The sequence below is a fragment of the Ptychodera flava genome, chromosome 19 (assembly GCF_041260155.1).
Source record: "Ptychodera flava strain L36383 chromosome 19, AS_Pfla_20210202, whole genome shotgun sequence".
Lineage (NCBI taxonomy): Eukaryota > Metazoa > Hemichordata > Enteropneusta > Ptychoderidae > Ptychodera > Ptychodera flava.
In genome coordinates, this window is record NC_091946.1 from 27,494,058 (window position 1) to 27,507,043 (window position 12,986).

General features: G+C 37.4%; 1 long non-coding RNA gene across 1 annotated transcript; it reads right to left on the bottom strand.

The window, feature by feature from the left end:
• Positions 1 to 2,931: 2,931 nt before the first annotated feature.
• LOC139118278 (uncharacterized) lies at positions 2,932 to 8,080 on the bottom strand. The gene is made up of 3 exons (XR_011548663.1): positions 7,981 to 8,080; positions 5,625 to 5,792; positions 2,932 to 3,592 (listed from the first exon to the last, which is right to left on the bottom strand). It is a non-coding gene; the product is annotated as an uncharacterized lncRNA (long non-coding RNA).
• Between the last annotated feature and the right edge of the window lie 4,906 nt (positions 8,081 to 12,986).

Genomic DNA, 12,986 nt, shown 5'->3' on the forward strand with positions numbered 1-12,986 from the left:
TAGAATTGCTCCGTAATATTATACTTTGAAGTGTAATGATACATGCCTAAGCCTAACAGCTTCACCAACAAAACGACCTTTGATATATCTACTTGATCAGTGTCTACAAAGTTTTAAATAACCTTGACACTTTATTCGATAAGAAGTGCGTAAGAATTTTATAAGCAACGCATACTAAGACAATTGAACGCCAACTCTTTAAAAACTCCAATTTATTTTTCTTAAAGAACACCCCTTTGCTGTGTTACTGACAAATTACTTTTCCCTAATGCTTCATTTAATGAATCAGCCATCAAATCGCGTAGTAATGGCCAACTTGTACACAGTTACTGTAAAATTCGATTGCAAAACCATCATAGCCCGGTGACTTGTTCTTCTACATGTTACGTAATACTCTATAACATTGATACATAGCGGGTGCCACATGTGGGGCAGGATGCGCTTACTTTATTTCGAAACACTGGCCATTACTTCTTAGTCTTTTGAAGAGGTCCATATATCTTTCTTTCACGAATTTTACCTTGTTGTGTACCGGTACTTTGCTGTTTGTTTTGTGCTGTTTTATGTCTATGTTTATAACAATTAATAAGTAATAGTGTGTATAACGAATGTGTATCTAGTGTTAATGAATTATGGATGGGTATGATACTGATTATTACTCTTCATCACAAACAACACCGTCGCGAAATTTCCTTTGCAATGACCTCAATTCGATCAGTTGAACATTTTTGAAAAGTTCTCAAAAGAAATAGTTTGCAGAATTTCGCTCTACACGTCTCTGTAAAACTTGACCTCTTCACTCAAGATTGAGTCCAGCTCTGTTTTTACAATGTTTTATTTACGATATTCCCTCGCTATAAACCTAAATGTATGTTGTGCCTTTTCTACTTTTTCCGCCCAACGGGTTCTTGATCTGATTTGACTACCCTATGTTTCCTTTCGTACTTTTTTTCTAATTCCTAGTATCACATCTCCAAGGTGAGAAAAGGAGCCCTCTCAACAGAGCTGAGTGAAATAGGCATGTGTTGTGAAGAAGGTCGGCTAGATTCAGTTTTAGTAGACCATGAAGAATATTCCAGTTATAGGAAAAATATTTGCACAGAGAAAATCGATATTTTAAGTAACTGAAAACTATGTCTGAAGAACTCCCATGAAAATGTATTCTGCAACATCTTACTCTTTTTGTCACTGTTTCTATGAGCTTCAACTCAAATATAAGCTTTTGTGAGTACTTAGTTGGTGTTGGTTACTCTACCAAATTAACCCTCTGGGCGTTTATTCAGCTCGAATTATCCCAAATTAGTTCCAATCGTGTTCAGGGTTTGGGGTTAAATTAAGTCGCTGTGTTAGTGGGCTGCTACTTCATTCTATTTGATAATTATTGACGCTTTCCAACAGCCAGCCAGGATCATATGTCTCTGGCTCGTTCTTGATTTCGTGTTAGTGTTTGGCCTGAGAGTTAGCGTTTAAGGGTAAGAATAAAGTTCCAGGATCGTGTAGAGGTATTTGCAGGAGCACACGGGAGCTTGAACCTATAACCCTATCCCCCTAACACTAACCTAAACCACTAGCTCTAACCAAAATCAAGAATGTGCAAGGGACATATGTCCAAACGATAAGCTTATTCTTCAGTGGACAAAATAGTCTTGTGCAGGTCAATACAGAGGTTATAGTTTATGACGTGAACTAAAAAATCCTCTATACATTATCAACTGCTGAATTATAGATTTTATTTTTTAACGATTGCCCCTGCATAGTTGAAAATACCCACAACATAGCATCACGGGATATAGCAACCAAGTCATAAAATATTCATGATGCAAAAATATCGACAATTTATCAACATTACAATTTTCTTTAGGTCCTGTAATCTGTGATTTACTTAACACAGTCCGTTAACACATGCGGTCGTTCTGCGGAAATCATTCACAATATAGCTGGTACGGAATATGTGATTAATAATTACATTTATTGTTCTGTCAACTTGAAGGTAGATTGGTAAATCAAAAATACAAAGTTACAGGTGGTGTATGACAAAATGTGTACCTGTAGAATTTGAACGGATAATAAATCCCTGTCTCGGTCAAAGAATGCCGATCGATTTAGCGACTGTGTTTGGCTAACATCGAAGCAACAATCTCTGTAAGGTGGCGTCTACGCGCAGTCATAAGAATTTAACATTTGATCTTCTTTCTCACTACAGTTATTTTGTATGTCAATGGAAAGTTCATAATCTACTTCCCTGAGCATGCTTAAACACTCGTTATTCAGCTTGTATGATATAAGTCTGGTCTTATGTACTCTATATAATCGTTTATTGCTGGAACAAATATGTCAGGTAGTTTTACTTTGGATGATGAGGTCAGAAATGTATGGTGAAGTCATACCATATAGCGCTTTATAAGCGATCAACAGGATTTTGGATTCTGTAAGTGACTGTGAGCAAGGTTGTATGTTTGATGCAACAATACTCCTTGGCACGGTTTTTTCAGCTTGATTTGAGGAGTATGACAAGAAATAAGTTGACATTTAGAACAAAAATAGCGAAAGGTCATCAAAAGTCACAACTACACACTGTCCCTTTGATTAAAATAGTGTCATTGATGTACATTAGCAACTGTAAGTAGTATAAAATATTTTATATCCTCTGTACATGTATTTCTTAGTATTTGGTTTCTAAAAATTGTTTCTGTATTGTCTTGTCTCTTGTATTTGTATCTTTACTAGCAGTCCACCTTAAAAAGTCACGGCTTTGGACATTATTGTTAAATAGAAAAACACTTTTTAAGTAAATAAATAAATAAACACTGTTTATTGACTAACACTCTGTAAAGCGATCTCTATGTAAAATCTTTCGATAACTAGATAATTAGCATAAACAGACTGCATATCTTAAAAAGGTTTGAATTTGCATTGTTTTTATATTTTTGTTTTATTTTTTTTGCTTCTTTTACTTTTTTGTTCCATCTTTAACACATGTTGTTTTGATACCTTCGCAACGGTCTATATTTGACATATCTCTTATGCGTTGATTTTTCGAAATCGACAAAATCTAGTGACGTTTGTGTGGACCTTCGCATTTCGATGGTTGGTCGAATTTCAAGATCCGAAGATCCAACATTCGTCAGTGGCACTCATATTCTCTGAGTTGGAGGATAGGGACATCTCAAGATGCAGTAAGTTTGCGGCATGGCACAGTGAAGAGGTGTGTGCCTTTCTTCTTATGGACTCCCTGGAGTACTATCAGTCAGAAAGCTAATATACATCCAGAGCACGTCCACTCACAATCAGATACGGTCGTGTACTGTTGGATTCAGAGTGTTTTACGTTAATACGTTCGGGGATTTATCTCGAGTTTGCGCGACTGATGAAAATGTTCGCCTACAATTAGTGGATAACAAGAGTCAGCGTTCTATTGCGTAAACAGGCATCCGGTATGTTTCCGTCCAATACGTTCGGCATCTCTGGGTATAGAAATCGAGTAGTCGAAAAATCGTTGCAAGATTTTCCGCTGTCTGAAGTGCCTTTTGCCGGAATCTTGAATCGTTTCCAATTCTACGGGGGTAAAGCCTTTGCAGATGTCCTTAGGTAGCTGTGCAAAGGAAGAGTTTTCTCGGTGTAAGTTCTGGTGAAAACACTTGTAGATTCAACAATGTTAAAAAAGAACAACTGTGGAAGGTTATGTTTTAACGTTGCAGTTATATTGACAGATTTATCCAGCACATGTTATGACCCCGTGCAATAGGAGATCCGTTTTAGAATCCTTCGCCCCTTTCTCTGATTTGTTTCATTTTCATCTTCACGAGTTTATCAAATACGACGAACAGACAATATCGAAACAATCACCCCCCGCCCCGACGATTAACAACATTATGTCATCATTTAAAGAACAGACATATAAATATTGAAATCTTTGCAATCAGGCAGAAAATATTTCTTTAAAAAAGAAATCGGAAGCATTACGTACTTAGTTTGAACATCTTAAAATGATTGTGAAAAGTATTATACGAACGCCGGTCAAATTATTTTCGAAACAAGCTACGCCACTGAGGTGGATTGCACCCCATGGACAGATATTCGGACTGTAAAAAAATTACTATTCTTTACTTATCTAAAACTTGTTGGGTCTCATTTTTAAGCTATTGGAGTGACAAATATCTTCTGCTCAGTATTTCGAAAGTCACATTTGCCGCTAATAGACTTAAGGTTCCAAGACAAGAAATTGACCTTTTTAAGCTAACAATTCTCTAGTGGTTAATAAGCTCAGAACCCCATAAATTATATATTTTCCAAAAGCCTAGATATAGAGCAACATTTTGGTTACCATAGTGTCACCACTGTTTACATAACTATCACGTGACAGGTAAATTTCATAAACTTTCAAAAATCGGTTTTCCTTATGATTTGTGTCGATGCTTTGAGATATGTGGCTTAAAATATTGTGAGTGTAAGCTGTTCTAAGGATCTTCTAAAGTGTGTCTCAGAATTTTTTGAAACTTTCTTAGCAATTTTATGCCAGAAAAACGTCCCGAGGGATGAATTTAACCCTAGTTGATTTCTTTAAAATTGTGCTCAAATAAAAACTAAGCAAGATATAAAAAATCTGAGACACACTTTGGAAGATCCTTAGAACAGCTAACATTCCAGCAAATTTTAGTCAGATATTTTGAAGTATTGAGACAATACATAGGGAAAACCAATTTTTGAAAGGTTATGCAAATTACTTGTCATGTGATAGTTATGTAGACAATGGTGACACTGTTAATACCAAAATGTTTCCCTATATTTAGGCTTTCAGAAAATGCATAATTTACGGGGGTTCTGAGCTTAATAACCACTAGAGAATTGTTAGATTAAAGAGTTCCATTTCTTGTCTTGGAACCTTAATAAAGGGATGGCGACCAGTTTTATTTCAAATATCGTTAAAAAATGGGTAATTTTTGCATGACCCCTGATTTTTATTCTTGATTTTAAAAGACGATGGTTGAAAGTTTGCTCAAGAAAAGTTTGAGCAAAAGTTTGAGTCTTCCATTTTCGAGGCCCGAAGTATCTTGACTGGAAATGGGTTGTTCGTCCGGGGTTTTCACGTAGCAATTTATCACGTAAAAGTAGCAGTGGTTTGCATTAAAGGCAGTACACGCCTCGAAAGTGAAAAACTTAAACCTTTGCTCAAACTAACGTCGGTGGATCTTTCAAACAATTTCTTACCAAATGAAGAATAAAAATTAAGGTCACCATGCAATCTTTAGAAAATTACTTAACATTTACCAGTATTTGAAATTCAAATTCTGCCATCCTCATGTTGTAAATAAAATTCCCGATTTGCACAAGACTTAGCCGGCAAAAACTTTATTTTGTCCGTACGCTTCAAAATGAGCCCGAGCAAGTTGTAGATCAAAGTGATATTGTAAAAGTTTCAGAGGCCGAATATCTGTCCCAGAGGCGCGTTCTACCTTAATATACCTAGCGTATTCAAACGTATACTATGGAGCACATATTCTCTCCTTCTCTTGGCGAGGAATATCAACTATTCCAAGAACACATCTTTATCAGACGCTTCTCCTGGTTCGCATTTCTACGATGAAATCGGGGAGGGGGGGGGGGAGGCTGGGTGATGTACTTACCGTGAAATCTATTTTGTTAATTACGCGTTCGCAGTGCCATGATATGTCCTCGAAGAAACCTTGGAAACTGGGTGTTTCTGCAAACGTTTCTTCTTCATTCATCAAAATTTTAAAGAGTTCTTTGTACCTACACAGGCTTCTTTTATGGTAGCGCATCAATTTAGCTTCCTGTCCATGAAGAGAAGGCAAGGGATATGATTTTTACCATACGCATGCCATACACAGCTATAAAGTAGATTGCGACCATACACAGTCCACACACAATGCTAAAGTAGATTTGGACCATATACAGGATTTACACGGTAATAAAGTAGATTATGACCATGTACAAGCCATACACAATCACTAGTATAGAAATTTGCGAGAAATTTGCGAGAAATTGACTCTTTCTCGCTGTCTTGCGAGAAGTAAGCGAGAAAACATACTTTCTTGCAATCAAGCTGCGAGAACTGTGCTTTCTCGCATGCATCTGCGAGAAATTGTGAAATTTTTTGTGAAATGCTTACACAGAAGAATACAATTTCTCACAGATGCAAAGCGAGAAAACAAATTTCTCGCCGACTGATTGCGAGAATTCAGTTTTCTCGCAGATGCTGAGCGAGAAAACACAGTTCTCGCCAGCTGATTGCGAGAAAATTAAATTCTCGCTAAGGTATTGCGAGAAAGTTATGTATTCTCGCTTACTTCTCGCAAAAAGCGAGAAAGTGTCCATTTCTCTCAAATTTCTCGCAAACTTTTGTACTAGTGAATGATGAAGTAAATTTGGACCATACACAGACCACACAGTCATAAAGTAAATTTGGACCACACACAGTCATAAAGTATAGATAATGTCCATACAAAGGCCATACACAGTCATAAAGTAGGTTATGACCATACACAGGCCATACACAATGAATAAGTAGACATTTGATACATGTAGGACTTTCTCGCTTTCCATGATACATTTTCGCGAAACTTTACTATTAAAATTTACAGAATTTCCCGCGAAGACGGCATATTTTTGATTTCCTTTAGTGGACATGCTACCAGACCAACAAAGGTGAAATAATGTCTAGTCAGAGAACAATTATACGTGATAATCACACCTTGAAAGCTGTTAGCTTCCTATTGCCTGGCGTAACCTACTTTCAAGGAAAAATGTAGTACGCTTGTGCCAAGCTTAGCTTCAGATCATGTCAATGACCTGATCATGACACAAAACGCTTGTTTTGTCACTACGACGTTGCCTTCCCCCTTTTATGCTGTGTCGTCAGATTCAGGAATTACTGGCTATTAGTTTTCTAAATTACTTTACATTTTGTAGCTGTAGATGGTTGTATCCGTAAGTTAATTTTCATGAGATTTTCATCGAGAGGTAACACGGCCAGACACGCATGTGAAATAGGTGAGTATAGTGGAAACCAATCACTTACATATTACAAGCACACTATAATTAGAAAGTGCTAGCAACACACATCCGGCAATAGTCCGAAAATGTTAACCCTTTGAACTCTGATCTCCCGGTACCTATGACATCAGGCGGGGATTTTCATGCGAGCGGGGTGCAGAGTTACTATAGTTCACTATGAGGCAAACTGGTTTCCATAATGAGAATTATAACACGCCACATGCTCATTCGGTGTCGCGAGTCGCCAGAATACGTCACGTGACGAGAAAATAGATACGTCTAGTCCCCATCGGATCGACAAAAGTGACGTCAGAGGGTATTTTTTGAAAAACTATTTCCCTAGAGAAATAGTTTTGACCAAATTTGGAAAAGTGCCCGGTCACGTGACCGTAGTGTCGCCTGAAGCTTTGCAACACTGGCGGGTGACTAGAACGTGATGGGCGTGTGGGATAGGTGACAACACATTCTCTACAACAGATTTTCCAACATTTTCCAACATTCCAACTGCGTAGGAACTTGAACAGCTCATCGATGGAAAAGATTAAAGTGCAACTAAGGATGTCGCAAGGTATGTTCAGAATATTTTTTGAAAGAAAGTGGTACCGCTTACAACTAAAACCGCTGTGGAAACATCGCCCAGTAAACTTGTCATAATGGTTGTTGCGGTGCAAAATATCAAAACACATTAAAAACTATTTAACAATACAACATGAGCATGTTGTGTGTTATAAAACACCTATAGCCTGGTCTTTATTTGGGCTATAGCGCTCGTCTATTAGCCCTCGTGGCCGTGTGTTACCAGAAACACATCGCTATACCCCTCGGCCAACGGCCTCGGGGAATAGCGATGTGTTTCTGGTAACACACGGCCCCTCGGGGTAATAGACTGGCGCTATAGCCCTCATGACCAGGCAATGGGTGTTTACTAACAGGGGAAGATCGTATGATATCGCAAGTTACACTCACCGGCATTTTCCATCTCTTGCGCACACTTTTCATGGTTGGCAGGGGAAGCTTTGAAAGACCGTAGTAAGGCCAGTCTTCAGACTCCAGTCTCTCTTGATTCTTTTAAGGAAAAACGATAAGACTTAATCCATGCCATTAAAAGATTGAACCGTAAAACAATTAACTTCGACGTGGTGCCTTTCTATGAAATTTTATGAAATCAGAATTAACTTTGTGTCAATACTTCGTCTACCAAAATAATGTAAATTGTCAATGTAACTTACCACTGCTCCATTTAAACACCTCTTACCGAAATGTTGTATTCGGAAGTCAGTGAGCGCTCTGATTTACTTTGCATCCAGAACCCTGAGTCCGCCTTAGTGAAATTCGAAGCCAGCCATCCGCATGCCCACACACATGTGCTTACATGCATCCTGCCTTCTGTATGATCAGATCAATCTCCTACATATTAATAACCCTACACCTACCCCTTTCCTTGATGATATCAATATGAAATCTTACATTGTATAGCTTCTTGGAATTAAGGATATTGCGCACACTGCCACTGACCCAATTTATGAACCCAACACAAAGCCTTAGTTACCATGGCTCCTTCGAAATCCATCATAATTGTCAAGATTTTTGCAACGATCTACATTTCTCAAAATTAATAAAACCTCATGGAGATATTGCTTACGTATTTGTCCAAGGTGTCTTCCGCAAAGCTTTGAGTAGCAGCTCCCTCGGCGGCCAGCAAATAATAATTGTCGCATTTGTTCATAAAGCTTGTTTCCTGCGACGGCTTTGCTCTCGATGATAGCATCATTGCATGAAGGATATGCATAAACAAGGTAACTTTGAAAGCTGTTGAATAAAATATGGTAACGGCATTTTAACATTCCATTCATTAACAGTACAACTGTGAGTAAATTGCACAAGTATTCTTTCAAAGAGCAACGCAACATTGCTTTACGTTTTCTTCGCTATCGATTTCTTGGGTATAAAATGGCGTCGCATTTTCTGAACTGATGACAGGTGTGACCATTGCCGAAGGGTCTATTTTACTTACCTAAGTTTTCCATCTCTTAATAATTGAGTGCACGAATATTTCGGAGGCAGTATATATGCGCATAGAATCGATACTTATATTCTGTGAAACGTTCTTACCAACATTCATGTCATTTACCATTTCGCCCTTCAATTTATACTTGCTTTTGAGCTATTTGTTGCCGATTACGACATCTTCGGAAGCTTAAGTCGTGAAACGATTTCGATAACCGTATTCATTCAGCCCTAATCATGTGAAGAGAACACCTTTTTTGGGCAAATATATTATTCCGGATGAAATGTCATCACAACAAACCAACCAACGAGCCTCGCTTTAACCCACGGTGTGACTTTATTAGTAAATCTCGATTTGAATTGCTCGTCTGTTTCATTTCAATTGATTCAGCTGGATCTCAACGTAAAGACAATAATGTTTGTATTTGTCATGTTAAGTCCACGCTAGTCGCGGCCTACAAAAAGTATGTAATGCGAGATCGGTGTATGAAATAGAATAAATAGAATCAGAACCAGAATCTGAAAAGTCTGTTACTTAAACATCTCGCCGGGTTACAGATTGATTTTGTAAATTTCACACGTCCCAACACAACACAACACAACACAACACAACACAACACAACACAACACAACACAACACAACACAACACAACACAACACTCGAGAAGGAAAATTAAGTGTTTCTGGTCATCGGCCACATCACTTCAAGACCTGCAAATCATGCCATTTTACAGCTGTGGTGTATTCAACAAAATCGTCATCATAGATGAAACTAATCCCAAAGAAACAGCAAACATACTGCCGAAATTACTCAAAATACCATATCAATAAAAGTAATTATATATTCAAATAGCTATGTGTTAACTTTCCTTTCCTCAATGATATAAAATGCTAAAAAGAACGACAAACAGAGGGACAGAGAGATGAGGGTAGTTTGCATTAAAGTAGAACGCGCCTCGGGGACAGGTAATCGGACACTCAAATTTCTACAATTCGTTTCTGATCTACCACTTGTCGCGGCTCATTTTAAAGCTCTTGGAAAACGAAAAACTTTCACCGGCTTAGTTTTTCGAAAATCCAAATTTTTTTCGCAAATAAAGTCAACACAGGAGTTGCAGCCATTCTGAATTTCAAATATTGCAAAATGTTGGGTAGCCTAATTTGTTTCAATATGGTGACCCCCGTTTTTTATTGTTGATTTGGTAAGAGAATGGTTGAATGTTTCATTCAGGAAAGTTTTAGCAAACGTTAGTCTTTCACTTTCGAGACGCATATTACCTTAAGTAATGAAACAAAATCTGTTGCAGTAAAAAGTGATTGGACAACGAAATTATGAAGTGATTTTTAGGGGAAGTCGAATAATCTTGGCCTCTGATCCATACTTGCCAGTTTTCTCCCATTTTCTATTTTTATGCGTGATATTAACGATATTTTGTATCAGCGACAAGGTAGATAATAACACTTACTGGCTAATAAAAAATGTATTTTATAAATGGCATGTTATAAAATAATACACGTTTCGTATTTGTTTATTTATGAGCAGTCAAAAAAAGATGGCGGCGCGCATGAAAGTAGGGTACACTTCCGGTTACTTGCATAGTATATTATGAATATGCGCATGCGTAGTCTGTAAGCCGCTGGCGCGACTATTAAAAGGTTTATGAGTGGGCAGGTTGTTGTAACAGTGGGGGAATGCTTCCCTTCGTGACCAGATTTTCGGTTCCGAATGTCCGAGTCTGATTTGCCCAGTAAGTCCAAAAACTGCTCTGTAACATAGCAATTTACGGAGACAGTATGTCATAAAATGACTCCGAGATTATTCAGATGAGAAATATTTATTTGAAATATATTCATTCAGTTCGGTCACCGAAAGAGAAATTCCTTTTCTTAACAAATCGTTGTTCTTGATGAAATCTCAATTAGACCTATGTGTGGCTAAAAAGTGGCACAGATAACACAGTAGTTCTAAAGATAAGATTTCACGAGTTAACTTAAACCAGATGTGCACGTTTTGTTCCGGTCCTGTTGATTCTACTCAAAATTTAGACTCTACAACGACGTTAACGAATAAAATGTCTAAAGTGTGTCCGCTGAGTAAAGCTCCCGTTGGTCGCGACCTATACCACACAATTAAATATTATAACCCAAACATAGGACTATATGCTGGAGGGCAGGTGACCAGTTGCCAGATGTAAGGAGGGCAAATGGTCATCTGCCACGAGGGTACATAGTCCCTTGTTTGGGCTATAATGTTTTTATTACATAATTTCACTCCAAATCTTTGGGTGTCATACAAATGACAATTATATTCTTTATTTCCATGTTATACAAAAATCTGTTGAAAAAATTTAATATTCATTATCGCATGACGCATTGATATATTTAAATCACTGTTATGCCGTTTGTCGATCTTTTTCGCAAATTTAGTGAAAACAGTATTTCCTATGTAAAATATGTAAGTTTATTATTTTTAAATATCAAAGTCGCGAAGTTCAAAATAAATAAAATAAAATATTAGGCTGAAATAGATGTTTTTACCTGTTTTCTCTCATACAAGGAAATGGTGCAAATACATAAGAGAGAGAGAGAGAGAGAGAGAGAGAGAGAGAGAGAGAGAGAGAGAGAGAGAGAGAGAGAGAGAGAGAGAGAGAGAGAGAGAGAGAGAGATGGAGGGATGTAGTCCGCATGCCGTAGAGTAACCTGCGGCGACATGTGTAACCTAGAGACACGTGGCTTTCCGATAAAAAGCACAACAATATAGTACTCTCGTTAGTTGGGAAAGCGCCCGAAAAAGAAGACATTGTGCAAAAAGGAAACACGGCGTTATAAAGTGCTTCGATTATTCATTTATGTAAATATGTCATCTTTTATCAAGCTTCATTTTCTCTATTGTTTGACTTGGCGACGTCGCGAGGTTATATTTAAATTTAATGCAACATTTATATCAAAATCATTACCGTTTACTGTCGGTTTGACATGAACATTTGAACTTTTGAACTTTCCTTAGGGTGCTTTAAATACAATTCTTTGCCGTCCGTGTGCTGGTTGGTTTTCAGAGAAAATTAAGTAACAAACAAAATTTAAACGCTTTTACAAATACAAACATTATTCTCCAAAAAGAAACCCCAAAACATGAGCTTATGTTAAAACACTTTATTTTGTCTGTGTCTGATTTTTCCCAAGGTGACTGGTAGGTTTTTCAAAACTCCAAAGACGACAACCAAAGAATTTTCTTTATATGGCCTAATGGTAAGAGTGAGGATGTTTATTACTTGCAATAACAAAATAAAATTTCTTTTCTCAGCCCATACAACATCCTCGGGTAGTCCTTGAAATATTCATAGTTCCATTTTGTGATCTTATTAAGATATTGCTCTGTTGCAACATTTGTCATATTTTCACATTCACAACTTGAGATCAACACTTGACTTAAGTAGTACTAACAGGTTCAGCTGCCTTTCTTTCATATTATAGAATGAAAGAGAGGATATAGAAAGAGGAAAGGGAAGACGCAGACGAGGGGAGATGTTTACAGGCTGTCAGAAGTATCAAAACCTATTGCGCTGGGAAAAGCCCCCATCTGTGTCATGTTTTTTTGAATAATTTTGATGACATCAATCTTACAAATTATATGTATGTAGTTCACACGCCTGAGAGTAACCTTGCGACACATTTCTAACCTACAGACATATTGTTTTTCAATAAAAAGGACAATACTCTCGAAAGGTGGAAATGCTCTTCATCGCCAGAAAAAGTACACATTTTGTATTTATAACATGGCGTTATAAAATGCTTCGATGTTTTACTTGGGGTAAATGGTCTGTCTCTTATCAAATTTAGTTTAACGGATATATCATGATTATTAGTTCCTTCTGTCGGCATTGCATCAACATTTGAACTTTTGAACTTCCGTTTATTGGAAAAGGGAACTTTAATCGCTAACAGACACGTTTTTCTACACTTAC